Below are 5,596 nucleotides of genomic sequence, written 5' to 3' on the forward strand. Positions count from 1 at the left end.
GAAAGGTAACAAATCCTTCTTAGAGTTCTGCATCAAATATCAAACCACCATTCTTTTAGTAAGGTTGCCTGAGACAGTACCGACGTTTTGTTCTTATAATCCCTTATGATTTAGATCCCAAGAACATATTGTGCCTCTCCCGAATCTTTCATTTGGAATTTGGCTATAGGCCAAGTTTAAATGTTAGTTAGGTTACCTACATCATTCTTAATGAGAAATATATCATCCACATAAAGTACTAAGAAAGCTACTTTAACTTTGTTGATTTTCTTGTATACATAAGGTTCATCAACGTTTTGGTCAAAACCATAGGATTTGATCGTAGTATCAAACCTAATGTTCCAAGATCTGGATGCTTATTTCAACCCATAAATAGATCGATTCAGCTTACAAACTTTTTGCTCTTGACCTTAGATTATGAACCCCTGAGGCTGAGACATAAAGATACTCTTTTCAAGATTGCCATTTAGAAAAACAGTCTTGACATTCATTTGTCATATTTCATAATTATAAAATGTGGCTATAGACAAGAGAATTCTTATAGAGTTTAACATTGTAACGACCCAACTCCTTATATTGAGCCGAAGTCATTACTAAATGTAATTAACATAATTTAAGTCATAAAGTTTAGTTAAAATGAATAAAACCTCATAATTTTATTTATAAAAATCAAATCAGGGAAATGTGCAAAATATAAACGAATATTAAAATCCTACTCGGGCCCTATCTACTTTTAAATAAACGAAATAGTAAATAAAGAAGAAGATAAAACTCAAGTACTAAATGTTTAAAACGGGGTGTAACCGGAAGCAGAAGTCCCTATGGCTCGCCACGGTCACTTCTGGTCGCTCGCGAGCTTGCCCTTGCCCCTACCTCGGCCTCTACCTGAAATACATGACATGGAAAGAGTGAGTATGAAATACTCAGTAAGGGACCAACTACTAGTCCCACTAGGTGCCTGTTAACTTCCTATTAGAGTCCTAAAAATGGTACCCAATAACTGGCACGTCCCCGAACACGTGCAACATGCGCCCCCGTAGGGACAAGCTGGTCCTTGGTAATTCCCAAGGGAATACCTAAGACGCTCGGGCTGTGAGCGGTCCTGTCGGATCACTCACGTCATGTCTATGTCAATGTCAATGTCAGACAAGTAATCCCGTCAGACTATGCAGTCATAAGTGGGAGCGAGCGCGTCGGCTCTCTCCATCATGTCTGTATCATAAAGGTGGTGATCCCGGATGACACCCATGTGGGTACGACTCTAATAAGAAGCTAACATACACCCTAACCATAGCATACATATACATAACATCAACATGTAATCATATCACATCTCATCACCACAACCAAACATAAAGTCATAATCAGCCGTCAACACATTAACCATGTCATCATAATAAGTCACACCAGTAGTCACATCATGCCCTCGTTATACTATCTTCATGCAGTGTAGTCCTCAAGTGCATAACCAGGAATGCATGCAGTCTCATGATTCTAGTCGTAGGGCTAGTGGTAGAAATCTCTTACCTGGAGATTTGGTCGACGAGTCCTAACAGCAAGAAAAAGATGTGCTTTCCAAGCAGCGGGGCCCTAAATGGTTAGGAACAACAATTAAAACCTAACCTTCATGGAAAAGAGGTCCAAGAGTCGTTCGAAGCAACTTACCCAAGATCAAGGTTGCGCTAATTCCCTTTAAGTCGAGAAATCCCACGCTCCAACTCCAGCTGGTCCAACCGGCCCTTTCAGAAAGATAATTTAATTTAATCCAAAAATTAAATTATTTAAAAAAACAAAAATTACTCTTCGTTGCGTATGCCAAAAACCCAACAAGCTTACCAAAAACTTACCAATGACAGGTGGGGAAAGGACCAAAAACTAGGTGGCTCAAAAGGCTTGACGGCTCGGCTGGAAGAGTAGGGATCGGCTTGGCGGCTCAGCTGGGAAAGCGGGGATCGGCTCGGCTTGAAGAATTTCGGCTCGTGAAAACGGCACAGGCGCGACTTGAGGGGCGAAGCAGGCACGTAGGTGCAGCTGTGAGGCGCGACTCGGCTAGCGACTGGACGTGGGGCGGAGACGCAGCTCGGCTTCGCGACTTCAATCAACGGCGCTCGGCTCGACGGACGGTTGCGACTAGACGACAGCTGGTTTCGTGGCGGAGGAGAACGCAGATTGGATAGGGTGAAGCGGCATGGATCAGATCGGGGCGAAGCGACACGGATTGGATCGGGGCGCTCCGGACGAGTGGCGGTGCGACTTGCGAGTTGGCTACGGAGCGATGCAGACGACGGAAAGGATCGGCTGGCAAAGTGAGGCGGCTGGGGGCGCGAGTCTGATGGCTTGAAGGCGCGAATCAGACGGCTTGGGGCGCGAAGGGTGGTGGGTCAGATTGGTGCTGGTCGGCTCGGCTGCTCTGTGAAGATGTCGACGGCGGCGACGGCGGATTTTAGGGTTATGGTTTTTCTTTCTCCTTAATGAAGGTGATGGTGATGGTGCATTAATTGCACCTCCCAATGCCCCCTTTTAAAATAAAACCCTTTATTTTATTTTATTTGTTTTAATTAAATGCTTTACCCCATTTTCCCCAAAATCTCACTTCCAACCAATCACAAACATCCCTTCTTTTCCTTTTTTTTTTCTTTTACCAAAAAATATCTCACCATTAACTTTAATCAAAACAATTTTCTCTCTTCTCCACTAAACTATCTTTAATCTTCACCAAATAACTTTACTAAAATTATTTTCCAAAATAAAACCATTATTAACCAATTCAAAGTAAATATAACTCTAAACCTTAATTAAACACAAGGTCAAAATAATCAAGTTCCTCAAATAAAATTCAAAATTTCCATATCCACACTTAAGATAATAAAAAGGAAAAATCAATTTGTTGGGACGTTACAAACATAGCTACAGAAGAAAAAGTTTCCTCATAGTCAACTCGTTCCCTTTAAGTATACCTTTTTGCTACAAACCTAGCTTTGAAAGCCTGTACCTTTCCAACTAAATCTCTCTTTCTCTTATAAATCCATTTCCACTCTATAGGTTTCACCCCTTCAGGTAGATCTATAAGCTCTCACACTGAATTGAAGTACTAAGACTGACCTGATGCGGTGGTTTCATCAGCTCTTGATGATGGACCAACTTCATCAACAACCCTTGTAGATTCATCAATAGCTTCATTTAATACTAATTTGCTTAGTGGTTTATAATCTCTCATGTGGTCTTCTTCCAAGAAAGAAGCACTTGTCGATACAAACACTCTATTTTCTTGTGGATTAAAGAATATACCACATCTCGTTTCTTTAGGGTAACCAACAAATTGGCATAACCTTGAACGAGGTTCCGACTTCTTGGGATTTGTCACTAACATGTGTGCTAGACAACCTTAGATTCTAAAGTGACTTAAACTAGGTTTACGTCCTCTTCATAACTCGAAAGGTGTTTCATAAATACTCTTCAAGTGAACATTGTTCAAGATATGAATTTCAGTCTCTACTGCAAACCCCACAAGCTAGGCAATTGAGCATAGCTCATCATTGAACGAACCATGCCTAACAAGGTTCTATTTCTCCTTTCTAATAAATCATTTTGTTGAGGTGTACTAGATGCTGAGAGTTGGGATTGGATTTCATGTTCTATCATACAGTCCTAAAATCTTAAATCCATGTACTCTCCACCTCGATCAGATCAAAGTATTTTAATCATTTTATTTAATAGATTTTTAACTTCAGTCTTATACTCCTTGAACTTTTCAAGAGCTTTAGACTTATGCTTCATTACGTATAAATAACCATACCTTGAATTTATCTATAAAAGAGATGAAGTACTCAAAATCTCCTCTAGCTTTTACATTTATTGGACCACAGAGGTCTGAATGTATAAGTTCTAGGGGCTCTTTGGCTCTATAACCTTTGCCAGTAAAAGGTCTTTTAGTCATTTTTCCTTGAAGACAAGATTCATATGGAGATACAACCAAAATTTTAAGTCAATACAAAATTAAAAAATATTTCTAACATACCGAGTGTATTTGAAATTATGAGAAAAAAAAAGTGATTTACATATGTTCGATGAAAATTTTCAACTGAATAAAGGACAATAAGTTTAAAATTATACTTTTGATTTGTTGTCCTAAATACAATAGTGTATATGGAAGCAAGTTCTTAAAAAAACGATGAGAAAGTATATAATTGGTCAATTAATAAGATTCAACACTTCTTTAACGATTTATGACAATTTCCTTCACCGTTAGCAGGTTTTCCCTTTTACTTACGTAAAAAATGGACCCACACGAAATTGCTGCTGCGCTATCTGCATTCACAATAGCGCAACGACAGATGCTCCTGATATTGGAGGCACTGTTGCATGATAATAAGCGCATAACTCACATCCCGGTCGATGCAGGACATAGGATTAGGCAACTAACGTACTTTTGCATGATACACGCCTCTGACCTAGTGTGTCGAGAAAGTACGTGAATGGATAAATGCTGCTTCACAATTTTGTGCCATTTACTACGAACTAGGGCCAATTTAGAATCTACTGAATACTTGGACATTGAGGAGATGGTCGCCCTCTTCCTTCATGTGCTAGCACACGATGTGAAGAACCGATAGATCCAAAGGGAGTTCATTAGGTCGGGCGAAACAGTCTCCCAACATTTCAACATGGTGTTGATGGTCGTTCTTAGGCTACATGACAAGTTATTGGCCACACCACAACCTATAACGAGCAGATGCACAAACATCAGGTGGCAGTGTTTCGAGGTTAGGCATAAAGAACTTACTGTGTCTTTAACTAACTTTTCAAAGTTGTGCAAAATAAGAAATTGTGTTCCATATTTGTTACAGAATTGCCTTGGGGCACTTGACGGCACGTACATCAAAGTTAACGTGTCAGCAGCGGATATACCAAGGTATCGCACACGGAAGAGTGAAGTGGCAACAAATGTCCTCGACGTATGCGACACGAATGGGGGTTTCGTTTTCATTTTAGCCGGCTGGGAAGGATCGACCGTTGACTCACGTATTTTAAGAGATGCGCTTTCCCGACCTAACGGTCTAAAGGTTTCGAAGGGTGAGATATATTTTCGGACTTTAACTGGGTAAACTTGTATGTCATATGTTCCTTATGTATTCGTTTACCACCCTAACAAAATTGAACAACATACTCATAGGGTATTACTACCTGCGCGACGCGGGTTATCCAAATGCAAAGGGTTTTCTAGCGCCTTACAGGGGCCAACATTATCATCTACAGGAGTGACGAGGTGTCGAAAATGCTCCTGAGACACCGAAAGAGTTCTTCAATATGAAACATTGTAGCGCACGAAATGTCATTGAAAGAGCCTTCGGTCTGTTGAAGGGACGTTGGGCAATACTACGTGGAAAGTCCTACTACCTGGTTCAAGTCCAATGTCGGACTATCATGGCTTGTTATCTCCTTCATAATTTAATAAATCGGGAGATGACTTACATCGAAGAATTGGATGATGAAGACGATGGTGACTCGACACATGCAACTACTAGTGGGGACGACATCACATACATTGAGCCCTCAAATGAATGGACTGAATGGCGTGATGCGCTTGCTTCGTCGA

Source organism: Cucumis melo, chromosome 1, assembly GCF_025177605.1.
Source record: "Cucumis melo cultivar AY chromosome 1, USDA_Cmelo_AY_1.0, whole genome shotgun sequence".
Lineage (NCBI taxonomy): Eukaryota > Viridiplantae > Streptophyta > Magnoliopsida > Cucurbitales > Cucurbitaceae > Cucumis > Cucumis melo.